Below are 16,046 nucleotides of genomic sequence, written 5' to 3'. Positions count from 1 at the left end.
CCTGTCACAACTATTAACTAAACTTTTCAGTGACCTTCAGATGTTAAGGTGCCCTGATCTTTAGGTAGCACCTCCAGCGTAATTATGACTTAATGTCCCTATCCAACAAACACTCAACTCAGTCATTCAATGAATACCAAAAGAGGGTCAATCATTGGCCTGGCAATATGGTAGATGCAGAGGACACAAAAGTGAACTAGGTACAACCTGGTTTTCAAGTAAATTTCAGTTAAGTAGAGGAGACAGGATATAAACAAAAGTCAAGAAGCAGGGAGGTTTCTGAAGTAGGGGGCTATATGCACACATTTCTAAGAGAGCCGCAGGCAATGGCAATGGGAGAGTGGGGCATAGAAGGAAGGCAGTCAGAGGTGTCACAAGGAGCCGGTGTCTCAATGATTTAAAGGACAAGTGCCCACCTCCCTACAAGACTGAGGTAGACTCACCAGTGGATCCCCAGGATCCAGCACAGAGCAAGTAGTCAATGCAATTTTCTGAATTGAGTGAGTTTGCCAGGCATGGAAGGGTGCGACAACATTTTGGGGAGTGGGGTGGGTGCAGTATATGGGCAAGGGGCAAATGGTTTTGGTGTGTTCTGAGAATCACAAATAGCTTGCTACAATGGAGAATATAGTTTGAGCAAGGAAGTGGTGAAATAGGGGGCTGGAAAGGGATTATAAAAAACCAGGATGATAATATTGTGTAAAATAAATGGCCATCTTCCAAGACTTTTTATTTCACAAAAACCTAGAGGCATATCAGAGCTCATGTCAACTTCACACATAAATAAGCACAATATGAGAGGGGCCTGGATAATCATCCTGTATTGTTCTTTGACTTGTTTGCATAGGAAAAAAAAAAAAAAAAACAGAACCAGGTGTCTCAACAATAAAATATATTTCTTTCAGTTTGAAATGGTGAAAAAGCTCTGGAGATAAATAGTGGTGCTGGTTGCACAACAATGCCAGCATACTTAATGTCACTGAATTGTACTCTTAAAATGATTAAAATAGCAAATTGCATGGTATGTGTATTTTACTACAATAAAGAAAAGTATTCATTGAGTGCCTATCATGCTCAAGACACATAGACTTGCCTAAGAGAATTTTGGTAATGATTGATGTCAAGCTCACCAAGCTTAGTTCATTATTTTTTATTGGGATGTAAGTACAGACACACAGGTCTTAACTATACATCTTGATGAATGTTAATATGTGTACCAATCACTACCAGGCTCAAGATGCAGAATATTTCCAGCAGGCTCCCGCCTGCCCCTTCCTGTCTACAAACTTCCCACAAAGCTAATTACAATTTTGATTTCCATTTGAAGTAAAGAAATATTTTTTGAAAATATGTATTTCTCCTGACTTTTCCTTGACTTTATGCAGAACAATCTTTTGGCAGTTGTTGACATTGCTGTGTATTTTGTTTTGTTTTTTCTTTAGTGTGTAACCAATTGGCCACAAACTTAGTGACTTAACACAGCACAAATTCATTATCTGTTGATCCTGTCCGGTTAGCTGGGTTCTCTGCTCAAGACCTTACCAGACTAAAATCAAGTAGTAGGTTAGGGCTGCTAACTCATGCAAGAGGTAGAGCCCTCTCCTAAGCTCACCGGTTGTTGGCAGAATTAATTTCCTTGCAGCTGCATTCCTGAGGTTCCAGTTTTCTTGCTGGCTGTCAGTCAGGCCTCCCAGATGCCACCCAATCATGTTGGACTCATGGTCCCCTCCTCTGCCAACTGGGCAGCTTACTTCCTCAACGCAGGTAGACGAAGGCCTCTGCTGCTGCCTATCTCTTTTAAGGGTTCACTGTGTTAGCTCAGGCTCACCCAAGACAATGTCTCTTTTGATTAACTCAGACTTAACTGATTTTGGACCTTAATTATATCCACAAAATCCCTTTTGTCCTATAACATAACACAGTGACTGGAGTGATATCCCACAGTACTCCCAGTGCCTCCCACACTCAATAGGAGAGCATTATACAAGATGTGTTCCTTATACACAAGGTGCACTGAGGGCAGGAATCTTGAAGCTGTCTCAGAATCCTGCCTACTAGAGTTGCTTCCAGTTATTTCACCTGACCACAAATCTGATGAGATAATAATTTTATTATTTAAGACATTCATCATTGAAAATTTAGAAAATAGAGATAAAAGTAAAATAAAAACTAATTTTTTACTATTTACTATTATAACTGGATGTAATTAGTATTTCAGTGAATTTGCTTCCAGATTTTTCCTAAGCATTATAAATATATATATGTAGGTATTTCTAGAAAGAAGATGGTGCTGTAAACTAATATTAGGTAACCATTTAAGTGGAATTTTCAGTCTGGTTATTCATTGTGTTACGGGAGAACTATTTTTATCTTTTGGTTTTGAACCTATCATAGAGTGTCCCTGTGTTTATGCAATATGCTGCAATATATAGATATATATGTACAATGTTAAATTTCACTAAACTAGAATTTAACAGTATGTAAACATCAGCCCCCTTTCCATGTAGTAAGCAGAGAGAAAATGGTCCAGAAAGAACTTCCTCAGCTTAAGCGTTTGCCCAACTAAGCTTTTATTGGATAGCAGGAGGTGCAATTAACAAGCAGAGCAGTGATATATATCCTAACTCATTGTTACTAATGATTTTTCTCTTTTTAAATCTGTAGTGGTAATTAGGACACTCACAAATACTCCATTTTTCCTTCTCAAAGCGTATGTTAAGATTGCTTTTCCTTGTTCCCATATGGCACAGCCTATGTGACTTATCTTGGTCATAAAAAGAGAGAAAAATGGTATGTCATTGCAGGGCAAAAGCATAAAGAATGAGTTTGTGATTGGTGATGTCACCTTCGCTCAGCTCTGTGACCCTGTGAGCTGCTTCGAGATGGTGTTTCTGCCAGTTGGGTGCCTGGGTGGTCTTGATTAGCAGAGCATATCCCCTCCGCTGTTAAGTTCACATTGAGTGAAAAACAAAATGTTGTTGTGGTAAGCCCCTAAGAGTTGTTTCTTATTGCAGCATAACTAGCCAAATGCACCTAATGCAAAAACAAAAGTTTGAAAACAACTTTTCTCTTTTTACAAATTAGTGCTGATTCAAATTCATATCTATAAAAAATATGTCTCTTACTCACTTGCATTTGAATGGAAGGGAATGGGTAAAGAAAACATGAATGTACTGAGAATGCATTTGGGAACCTTGTCCTCGGGGCGAACTTCTTCCTTCATGTGAGATCTGGTGGGAACAGATTGAGAACAGCAGAACAGCAGATTATCACACTAGGGCTGGTAGGCCAGAGGCTGACTCACCTGCTCACCTTGACATACACTGTTCACTGCTAGTTCATCAAATTAGCTAGAAACTAAAATTGAATATATCTAAACATATGTTCAGGCTGTTCAACTCTAATTCCACTAAAATTCACTTTTGAAAGCAGGGCACCATATAGAATTACTTTTAAAATATATGAATAGACCTTTGTATGCACTTAAGTCTTTATAGTCATGTCTACTATGAATCTGCCAAGGGTAGTATCTTTTTACTCAGCGCTGTGGCCAGTTACAATTCCATGTGGCCAAGACATGTATGGATTGTGATAGTTCCTGTTAATACAAAACAAACCAAATAAGCAAAAAAAAAAAAAAAAAAAAATAGAAGCAGTCCTGTGTTGAGTATGAAGAAGTGAAATCAGATTTTTAGCAGAGAGCAGAAGAATGCTTTTAGTCAGGTGCCATGGTTATTATAAGTGATATTGAAATGGTTTAGATCCTGACATGGTTTAGATCTGTGTCCCCACCCAAATCTCATGTGAAATTGTAATCCCTAATGTTGGAGGTGGGGCTTGGTTGAAAGTGATTTGATCATGGGGGTGGTTTTCTTTTCTTTTTCTTTTTTCTTTTTTTTTTTGTGTACGAGACTCCGTCTCACTCTGTCACCCAGGCTGGAGTGCAATGGCACAATCTTGGTTCACTGCAACCTCTGTTCAACTTCTGTTCAAGCAGTTCTCCTGCCTCAGCCTCCTAAGTAGCTAGAATTACAGGTGCCTGCCATCATGCCCAGCTTTTTTTGTTTTTTGTTTTTTTCTCTTTGGTAGAAACGGGGTTTCATCATGTTGGCCAGGTTGGTCTTGACCTCCTAACCTCAAGTCATCTGTTTGCCTCCGCCAAAGTGCTGGGATTACAGGCATGAGCCACAGGACGCAGCCAAGGGGTGGTTTTCTTATGAATGGCTTAGCACCCTACTCTTGGTGCTGTTCTCATGATAGTAAAGGAGTTCTCACGAGATGTGTAGCACTTTCCTCCTTGCTCTCTTGCTCCTACTCTGGCCATGTGATGTGAATGCTCCCCTTTTGCTTTCCCCTATAATTTTAAGTTTCCTGAGGCCTCCCCAGAAGCTGAGCAGATGCCAGCATCATGCTTCCTGTACAGCCTGCAGAAACATGAGCCAATTAAACCTCTTTCCTGTATAAATTATCCAGTTTCAGGTATTTCTTTATAGTAATGCAAGAATGGACTAATACACTAGCCTAGGGTCCATTCCCCCTTCTTTGGGTAATTGTCCTAATTTTCTTTTTTTCAGGTAACCACACCTTCCATGAATCCTTGCTTGAAGGAGGCTGAATGCCCTATTCCCACTGAGGTTGGGGTATGTAGTTCAGGGACAATCTACTCAGTGTGCCCCCCTCGGCTGCAGTGATTGCTTCAAGCATGGATGGCACAATATGTGGGCCAATAAGACTGGAGAAGAAATTTTCTGTAACCTGAGAAGTATCCCTTCCCTTTTCTGAAAGCTTCTGGAAATGGGCATCTCTCTGACTCTCTCCAAGGACACATGTGAGAGCAAGTACTTGAGAAAATGTCAAATTAGCAACGTGAGGTAAGGCTAAGTCATATTACCACCTAGGTAAGTCTGACCTCAGAGGGAATCTGCCATTGTGGTAGGCAGAGGAAAAATAGAAAGAAACTTCGATGACATTGTTGAGCCACTGAATTTTATAATCCACAGTTCTGTCTTACTGGTAGACTTCCAGATATATAGACCACTATGTGTGCTTTTATTGTTTATTGAAGCTACTTTTTGTTGGGCTTTTGATTCTTTACATCCAACATGCTTAAACTGGCATAAAGACTGACTGGAAATACAGTTGCCTAAAGACCTGATGCAATCAGAATGCAGTTGCCCGTTTCAAAGCAATGGCTTTAAGCAGGCCATGATTCTAAGTGTCCTAAAATGACAGGCTATATGAAGTCTCTTGCAGTGTCAATTACGTTGGACAGAATGGTAAATGGTAAAATTTTAGATGTATTTTTTCGGAGGTTTTTTTTTGGGTAGAGAGGTGTAATCAGGAAGGGAATGGCAGACAAAAAGGAGAGAACGAAGATCTGATGGTAATAAGAGCTAACACTACATTACACTTGCCCAGGAGTTTTCAAGTCAGAGGACATATTTCCTCATTGGCTCTTCATAATAGTCTTGCAATATGAGTATATGTATCCCCGTTTGTTTTCAACGAAGAGAATAGAGGGACCAGAGGTGCCACAGATAATAAGACCTGCAATTCAAGCCGCAGGTTCTGGCTCCGGTGCTGGCTCCACTATTCACTGCTGCTTTTGTCATTTGGGTCCTTTAAGGCTGATGTAGAAGTATCCAACTATTGACACTGAATGTTCCCCAAGTATGCTTTGTTTGTAGCATCCTTTGAAATCCCACAGAAATAGTTAGGATTCACCTGGATGAAACAAGGTGTTCAGACAGGGCTGTACCTGGCAGAGCCCACATGGGCATTGTTTGTGAATGAATTATGCCAAGGAATTAGGTAAGCAGAGGGAGTTTTCCTGCCAGTTACTTGCTCAGACTTCACCACCTCCTACTTACCTGGTGATTTCATTGAGAGCCAAAGTTTCTTTTTTGTAAACAGATTCTACATTGCTTCCTCCTGCCTTTCTGCAGAAAGGGATGTTACATTAGGATGAAAAAGCATCTATTTAAAAAAGGATGCATTTTTGCTAAAATTGTAACAATGTTGGTTTAACCTAATACAGCTATAAAAGTAAAGAAAACAAAACAAAAAGAAAGCCTTAAAAATTCTGGTGGTAGAAATGGAAGTTCTCACCATTTTCATTGAAAATGTAAAGACTCAGTTCTGTGAGTTAATTGAAAAAGTCTTTATAAAGCTCCTTCTGCATTGCCATCAATGTTGTGTAAGATAAAGTAGGAAATAACAAAAATGTATACAGATGTTACTATTTTTTAATATTCATTTTTCTTCTCTGTATTTCTCATTTTTTCCTCGTTTTGCAGTGAATCTCTCCCACCTCACCCCCATGCTAGCACAAGACCAGATCTCTACTCAATTGGAAGAAGCACAGAAAAGAGTGGGAAACAGGGCAAACCACAAGCTTTTGTGTCTTTGTTTTATAAAAGCCTAAACCCTTGGGGAAAGAGATTCTCTATTCACATTCTAAAGAAACAGGAATGGAGAAGTTCCTCCAAACCTCCCCAATTCCCTGGGCTTGGGGAAGGGTGGAAGAGGCGGCGGTCTGGGACCAGTCCCAAGAGCGGAGAGGAATTGTGCCCCGCATTAAGCAGCCCAGTAGGAAGGCTGCCAGCCTGGAGAGGGATGGCTACATTGTGCACATTGACGGAAATATAAGCGGCCCTCACAAAGATTCCTGGGCTCACAGCATGACATGGGAACAGCAGAAGATCATTAAAACTGAGGACAGAGATGACAAGCTCTCAGGCCTAGCCTGTGTGCAATAACAGAGGACCCAGTGTCTCCAACCTCCCCACCGCTTGGCTCTGTGGAAGATGCCAGAATTGTGGCACAGCCCCAGGGGATAAGTTATATTATCCCAAGACTAGCTAAAATTTAGTTGTGTTTTGCTTGTTGGATTGTTTTTCCACAGGCCCAACAGAATGGGAAAATCAGAATCAGATCTTAAGTTGAGATATAAAAAGCAAAAGATGAAGCATTGTTTGCAGATCAGAGTTTGGCATGGCTGCTGCAGGAGAATGTGGCAATCCTCCCATAAGCGTTTAGAATCTTCTGGCCTACAGAATACAGAGGCAAAGCAAATCTGAGAGCACCCCAAACAGAAAGTAGCCAAATGATAGAACCTGTGTTAGAAAGAGATATGACTGAGCTGGGAACCCAGTGAAACTCTCTGGAGAAGGTGGAATGGGCATGGCACCTCGGCAGAGTGTACGAAAGTACAGATGTACAGGGGAAGAAGCAGGGTTCTCCAAACACGGACAGCATGAGCAAGGACTCAGAGATGGGTGTGTGCATATGTATTCAAGAGTGAGGATAAGAAGGAAATGTATTTGATGGACTGGACTGAAGGAAGTGAACAACTAGATAAATAAAGGTGGACCACCCTTGGAGTGTCTTGAGTGCCTGGCTCAGACATTTGTATGGACACCATAAGCAGGACCCCAGTTGGAAGCCTCAAACTGGACTGTGAAATGATTTTTATTTTGTTTTATTTTATTTTATTTTTTTTAGAAGGAGTCTGTCTCTGTTGCCTAGACTGGAGTACAGTGGCGCAATCTTGGCTCACTGTAACCTCAGCCTCTGGGTTCAAGCGATTCTCCTGCCTCAGTCCCTTGAGTAGCTGGGATTACAGGTGCGCGCCACCATGCCCAGGTAATTTTTTGGTATTTCTAGTAGAGATGGGGTTTCACCATATTGGCCAGGCTGGTCTTGAACGTCTGACCTTGTGATCTGCCCGCCTCAGCCTCCCAAAGTGCTGGGATTACAGGTGTGAGCCACTGAGCCTGGCCTGAAATGATTTTTAAAACTGGCATTCTAAGATTAACATGAAGTCACTATGATAGATTATTGATAGCTCGTGAAACTAGAACTAAGCTGAGTAGAGGGGACGTCATTTCAGTATCTAGGAAAAAAGGGAGGTGAAGGCCTGCATTATGGATAAATGGAGAAGGAAATGTGTACAAGAAATAATGGAAGAAAATATTTTGAAGAATGGAATTAACTTTGGCAAGTTGGAATGATGACTTTAGTATGCTATTTAGCTGAGCTCACAATCAACTGATCACACAGGGGATGATGGTTTATTTAAGTAATGTTACAGGCAAAAATGGTAAAATATATTTCAGTTTGCTATTTTAAGCTGCTGTTCACCTAAACCCCTTTGGAAATATGTTGTCTTGACTAGGTTGAGAAAGAATTACAGAAGTAAAGAGAAAACAAGTGTTTGCAATCTCACAATATTGTCATTTTTGTAATGTTTGGTGCTCCTGCTATTTAATGTCTTCTGATACTTTGACACACTGTTGCATGAAGCAACTATGAGGACAAACATGTCTAATTTCAGGAACAAAGTCACCTTAGAGTAATTGAATCTGTTAGTCCTAAGAGAGAATTTATGAAGAAACAAACAAGATTTGTGCAAAAACTACCTCTAGAACATAAAATATATTCAAAACATATGCAGGAAATTGCCTTAGCAGCTTAGCAGAGTCTTTGGATTGAAAGTCCTCACTTCAAATCCCAACCCTGCCACTTAATGTATGTGACCTTGGACAAGTTACTTAAAAGAGTAGTCCTAGGACCTTGGTGCAACTTAGAGACAGGTGCTCCTTTGGGCAGATGAAGTCCAAGGAGGTTGAAGGCTTCATTTTTGACTCACTCCCTTGACTGGGCACCCACACAGTACGCAATCCACATAACTGTATACAGTGGCTCCGTTACTTGAAATCTCTGCATTTTCCTTTCTTTGGATACTGAAGAAAATAATAGTATCTGTCTGATGGGGCTATTTTGAGGACATAACTGCTATAGAATATGTAGGTTTAGTATGGTGCTTGGCACATTTTAAACTTGCTACAAATATTTATATTATTATTGCATTATTATTATTAATCTAAATCTCTCATGTTTTAGGGTAGAGGTTGGCAAACTGTGGCTCACAGTCCAAATGCTGCCTACAGCCTGTTTTTGTGTTGTGCAAGAGCTTAAAGCCATTTTTATATTTTAAATGGTTGGAGAAAAATCAAAAGAAGACTATCCTGTGACACATGAAAGTCCTATGAAATGCAAATTTTATTGTCCATAATAAAGCTTATTAGCACAGAGCTATGCTCATTCATGTATATATTGTCTGTGGTTGCTTTCATGGGATAGTGGCAGAGCTGAGAGGTAGTGTCAGAGATGAGATGGCCCAGAAAGCCCAAAAGATTTTCTATCTGGCTTTTTACAGAAAGGGCTTGGAGACCCCTGTTTTGGTATGGTTTCTTTTTTTCACTAGTTTCAGAATATGTTCTTCAATCTTTTCCAAATTAAAATGATTTTTTAAATACTTGAGCACCAGTGAGCATCAAGCTGTTGAAAGAAAGGAATTCTCATCTTTTCCAAGTATTTTACAATATCTTTCAAAACACTGTCACCTCTTTTTAGGATGATGACAATGTGCCTAACATTAACTCTCCTTTTAATATACAGAGATAATGGTGGCATAGCACTGCACCAGAGCCCAAGCAAACACATGCTTGAAGAGCTGCCCTAAAGTGTAACTATATGTTAAACAGGTTCAGAGTTGGACACATATTTTGTATGCACAGGCACCAAGCAATGTTTAGCTTTCTAATAATGTCAACATTTATAAACACAAATCAAAAGGTTCAGTTGATCATTGACATGTTTTAACTATTTGATGCCAAAAATTCAGATATTTGGAAACATCTGGATAACAGATTACATTTTTCACTTTTCATCTAGATTTGGCACTCAGTTTATTTCAGCTAATGAGAACAGCCAAATATTAGCCATGTTCTAAATATTAACATGGGAAAAAATACTCTCCCCTTTCCCTTTCCAAGATAAGCTTGCTGGTTCTCTTCTTCCTATTCAGTACCTTGATGGTTTTCTTCTATTTTAACCTCTATTTCTCATCTCTTTTCCTTCTTATTTTTTTGTCTTAACTTTCTCTATTTCCCCAATCATTATCTTTACTGTCAATACTTTTTACGAATGTCTTCTTTCCAATCCCTTTTACCCAAGGAAGAAAAATGATTTGCTTTACAATAATTGAAATTCTTAATTAAAACCCAATGTCCAAGCCTTTATAAGGCATAAATGGCTTCTTAATTGCTGGGAACCTGCTTTGTGTACAGTTTGCCACACCATGTCTACAGCAGAATTCAAGGGAAAGGTCACAGAGAGACAGCTTATTTATCTAGTCATATTTTTTCTATTAATTTCAATTGATTTTTAACAATCTGTTTGATGTTATACTTGTATGTAAAATCCCTGATATAATGCAGACTTCTCTGGGCCACTTATTTACAATTATGGCAGTTATGCTTTTCCTTATCTTGGGCTATTTCAGGAGGCATGGTTATGGTCCACGCTGGGCTACAGGCTTGTGCTGTAATAACATGGACCTTGCCAAGATAAATGCAATCATCTCTCCCAGCTCCCCTAAATTCTTGATTGATGTGCTGCCTTTATGTAGTCTTGCTATGAACACAGTGTTTAATCCATGACACTCTTGTCAGGATGTCTTCTGTATATTCCCAGGGAGGGCTTTTTCTCCTCCAAACAAAACTGTAGGTTTAGCTATAGCCCCAGATCCTATAAACAGGAATAGCAGCTGCAAAACTGTGAATTTTGTTGTCTTTGGTCCTAAGCTGCTGACTTCATACTTAAAAAGAAAGAGCTTCAAAAAGAAAATAGAAAGTATCTTGATTTAAAAATAATTATTGTATGATCTCCAGAGCTAGGGAGATATGTCATGTTCATGCAAACATTTAGTTTCCCATGTAGTTAAAGATCACTACAAACATACCATTGTCTTAAAATCCTCTGAAATTAAAGAGAAAAAATTATACTTACAACATTAAATTGGTCAGCTTAATTTTAATGCTATCCAAGATCATATAAATACTTAATACAAAAATCCTTGGAGAATGTAAGTAAAGATGATAACAACAACCAATATAGCTGTATGACAGGAAAAACATGCCAGACCAATTTAACCTGCAAGTAAAATTACATTACCAAGTGTCCCATTACAAAAATATTATAAAGATGTTTCTGGATAGCTAACTTATCTGAATATCTTGGGGGATAGAACAGGATGACAGCGATTCTTAATTAGATCAATTCTACAGAACAAGCTATTTTATGGACTACATGCTTTCTCAGGTATCTGCCAGAAAAGCTTATATTCCCAACACTTAGATATCTTATTGTTCTTTGCTCATGTTAGAAAAAATAACAATAAAGAAAAAGAGCCAAGATCATCTCAGCTCCTCTACAAAAGTATCTGTTAAGAACCTATCACTTTCCACTCTACTTCCCACCTGACATTCTTAACACCCAGCCAGACCCATTAACAAAGGATTTCAGTCCCTCACAGGAGGGAGGGCAGAGGACTCTCATGACATCTCACTCTTTCTTTCTGGTTTAGGATGCATTGCCCAGGATGTGTCCTAAACTGAGTGACTCACCAAAGAGCCGGGAAGCAGTTCAATATGCTCCTGAATTTATTTATTTATTTATTTATTTATTCATTTATTTCTCTTCCTTCCTTCCTTCCTTCCTTCCTTCCTTCCTTCCTTCCTTCCTTCCTTCTTTCTTTCTTTCTTTTTCTTTCTTTCAGATGGAGTCTCGCTCTGTCACCAGGCTGGAGTGCAGTGGCGTGATCTTGGCTCACTGCACCCTCCACCTCCTGAGTTCAAGCAATTTTCCTGCTTCAGCCTCTGGAGAACTGGGATTATGGGTGTGCACCGCCACACCCAGCTAATTTTTGTTTTCAGAAAAGACGGGGTTTCACCATGTTGTGCAGGATGGTCTCGATCTCCTGTCCTCATGGTCCGCCCGCCTCAGCCTCCCAAAGTGCTAGGATTACAGGTAAGCTGTCGCACCCGGTAAGAAAGCAATTTCTACAAGTTCATTGAGTTCTACAAATATATGAGATCATGCCATCCACTCTAAGAATCTTCCATAAGCTTGCCATCCCACTCAGAATGAAATCCTCAACTGTGTTTTAGGAAGACCTGCAAAGCCCACATCTGCAGCCCGCCTTACATCTAGGACCTCAGACCCTCCCCTTTCCCATCCTCTTTCCCCATTCTGTAGCAGCCGCATGGGCCTTTTCTCTGCTTGGCACATCATATGTGCCAAAGGGCTTCTACAGTTGCTCTTTCCTGGAAGAGCCTCCCACCAGGTCCTCCAATGGCTCACTTAGGTTATGTAGGTCTCTGCTGTAAAGTGAAACCCTCAAAGAGACCTTCCCTGATCACCCAGTAGGAGGGAGAATAGCAGCACTGATAGACGTCCATATCCTAATCCCTGAAACTTGTGAATATGTTACCTTACATAGCAAAAGAGGCCATGCAGGTATGATTAAGAATCTTGAGATGAGAAGATTATCCTGTATAATTGGGACGGGCCTAACATAATCATAAGGGTCCTCATGAGAGGGTAAGAGTAAGTGAGAGATTTGAAGATGCTAAGCTGCTGACTCTGAAGACAGAGAAAAGGCACTGAGCCAAAGAATGCAGGTGACTTCTAGAAGCTGGAAAAAGCAGGGAAACAGTTTTTCCTCCAGAGCCCCCAGAAAGAATGTAGCCTTGCTGACATTTTTATTTTAGTCCAGTGAGACCCATTTTGAACTTTTCACATCCAGAACAGTAGGATAATAAATTCGCATTATTTTAAGCCACCAAGTGTATGGTAATTTCTTATGGCAGCAATAGGAAACTTAAAAATAACCTGCCTACCCCAGTCTCTACCAGGTTACTTCCGACTCCTGCACTCTGCTGTTTCTTCATAGCATTTCCTACTACTGAAAATTGCATTGCTTTCTCATCTGTTTGTTTGCTTACCTACTGTTTGCAATAGGATGTACACTTCATGGGAATGGAGACTTTGCTTTGTTCACCTCTAAATCTCTCATAGGTAAAAGCTAGCTGGAGAGAGTAGACTCTCAGTGGATCTTTGTTGAATGAGGGGCTGAAAACATACATAAATTAACACTTATTAAAACCAGCCCCCACTGCAACATAATTTGGGTGCTCATGGAATTGTGTGTGTACATGTATATGTGGGTGTGTGTATAGGTACAGTGGTCGTGCTGGAGCAAGAGAGGCAGTGCGAAGTCGTAGTGGTGGTAGCAATAGCAGTAGCAGCAGTGGTGGGATTGTGGAATTTGACCTATTTCTGTGATGGTGCAATGGTCTAGACTGACAATAATTAAAATACAATATTTCAAGAAGGCTTTTTATTAGATCCATATGAAAATGTCCTCTGTATGTAAGTTCAGAATTGTTCTGAGCAATGTTACTGTTTAGACAACATCCTCTAATGAAAGGTCCTACCCACATGACAATTACCAGTAGTTCAGTGTCCATACATGGACTGCATACTTTGACAAATTTCCCCAAATTATGTGACTGAAGAAGTCAATCTAGTTGTGATCAAAGCTGTAAAAGAAAAATTAACTCCCAGAGAAATGTAGGTCAATATTTAAACTCTCGATATGTAAACCAAAAGGTGATTCCCACATGAAAAAAAAAAAAATAGAGAAAAGGAAATTTAAAAATTGAATTTAATTGGTACCAGAAATTGACCTTAAAAGAATTATAGGCCCAATTAGTAAAGTGAATCTGAGTTGACATTTCTGTTTTCAGTGTAAGAGTGTATTTATTTAACTACTTTCAGAGGTTCTGTGCACTTGGAAAACAACCATTTTCTATAAAATATTAATGACCTTCAAAGAAATAAAAAGATAACCTGTCTGTAACTTTCTTCAGCTGTGAACTGTGTGACTATCTGGCCACCTCAAACAAATCCGAGTGCCATCAATTAAATCAATCAGCTTCATTCACTGTGTGGTCCCTGGGCAGCAACATCATTGTGACCTGGGAACTGGTTAGAAATGTAAATTTTCAAGCTCCAAACTTGACCTATTGTCTTAGTTAATTTGTGTTGCTATAAAGGAATACCTGAGGCTGGGTAATTTATAAAGAAAACAGGTTTATTTGGCTCATGGTTCTTCAGGCTGTACAAAAAACATGGCACCAGCATCTGCTTCTGGTGAGGGCCTCAGGCTGCTTCCACTCATGGGGAAAGGCAGGAGGAGCAGACCACATGGCAAGAGCAGGAATCAAGAGACAGAGGAGGAGGTGCCAGGCTCTTTTCAAGAACCAGTTCTCATGGGAACAGAGTGAGAACTCACTCCCTCAAGAATAGCACCAAGCTATTCAAAAAGGATTTAGATCCATGACCCATAAACCTCCCCTCAGGTCCCACCTCCAATACTGGGGACCAAATTTCAACATGAGACTTCATGGAGCCAACAAATCACGTCCAAACCACACCAGCTAACTCAGTCTGAAGATGGGAACTGCAGTCTGTGTTTTAACAAAGCTCTCCTGAGAATTCTGTGCTATGCTCAAGTTTGAGAACCACTTGCATCAACCATTCTGACTAACCAAATCCAGCACGATAGTGTTCAAGAAATGCTAGTTATTATTATTAGATAAGCCAGCTGTGACAAATTTGATGCCGCAACTAAGTAAAAACACTCCCGATTATATTCCTCACTACAGAATGTGTTGGTCATATTTTATAAATGGAGTCTGATCCCCAGTTGATACCTTGTCTGTTTGGAAATGAAGACGATCAAGAAACATAGGATGTGGTAATCCAGATGCTGAAGTCAAGTTTATGATTGCAATTAAATTGATATGTGAGATTCATTGATGAGGTTTGGAAATCAAATCCCCCAAATTTATAAATATTTCATGATCAATTATGCAACACAGCTGCAGTTACCAAGTAGTAAACCTCATAAGAAAAGTTGTAGTTGCACGATGTTTTCAGAATTACATTTGTCTAATTTAAGCTATACAGCAAAGAGTGTGTATGTGTGTCTGCATATGTGCCCATGATAGTGTGATAGTGAGGTTGGCCTTCATTGATGAAATACTAGTATTTATTTATAATGACATTTCTTGCAATTTTGCCTTCTTTTTCTTTGTTCATTAACGTCTATTCAGATTTTTAAATTTTGCTTTGAACTCTCTGGTGATTTAAGTGCTGGAGCCTGTGGTTCTTAAACAGAAAAGTGCAGACTGTATGCTCAGACTGAGTCACAGATATATAATGACCTCGGAAAAATCTTAAATTATGTTGTACAGAGCCTGAGGTTTTGATTGTAAGACAACTGTCCCACCCTTTGAATGTCTAGCCTCATTAATATAATGTGATAATCCATTTTTCTCTTATGAGTGCTACATGACATATATTTACTTGTCCTAATTAAATTGAGTTAAAAATAATCTCTAAGAATGTGGTGGCATGCCTGGAGCTTTCCTAGAGATCAGCGAAGTCAGATCTGGAAATCACTTTTCTGAGAATATTACAACTTGACCAGGACACTGCAACCTCGTTTCCATCTTTATTCTCAAAACCTTGGAGGAAATCCTCAACTAACAAATGGATTTTTTTTTTTTGTATTTTTTTTTATTGCACTTTAGGTTTTGGGGTACATGTGCAAAACATGCAGGATTGTTGCATAGGTACATACATGGCTATGTGGTTTGCTGCCTCCATCCCCTGTCACCTATATCTGGCATTTCTGCCCCTGTTACCCCTCCCCAACCTTATTACCCCCCTGCTGTCCATACAAATGGATTTTTATGAATGAGTTCAGTTCTCTGTTTTGCTGTCCCTTAAAGATTCATGCCTACTCACCTTGGAGTTTCATACCGTCTGCAGAATCCAGTCGTCATTCATTTAACAAATATTTCCGCTAACTTACTTCAATTATTTTTCTATTTTATTTTATTTCCCAAGCCCATCCACTTTCTTTTATAAGCAGTCAATCTGATGTGTATAATGTACATCTTTGTGTTTGTGCTTTTGCAAAATGTATATTGCTATCTGCATGCATATATTTTTTATTTTTTAAATGGCATTGTGTTAGATATCTAATTTCTTTCATACCTCTTACACTCTGCAACAACTATATTGCCATGTATGGAATCCATCATTTCTAATTATTTTATAATTATTAC

This window comes from Cebus imitator, unplaced genomic scaffold (genome assembly GCF_001604975.1).
Source record: "Cebus imitator isolate Cc_AM_T3 unplaced genomic scaffold, Cebus_imitator-1.0 Scaffold288, whole genome shotgun sequence".
Classification (NCBI taxonomy): Eukaryota; Metazoa; Chordata; class Mammalia; order Primates; family Cebidae; genus Cebus; species Cebus imitator.
This window is presented reverse-complemented; position numbering follows the sequence as displayed.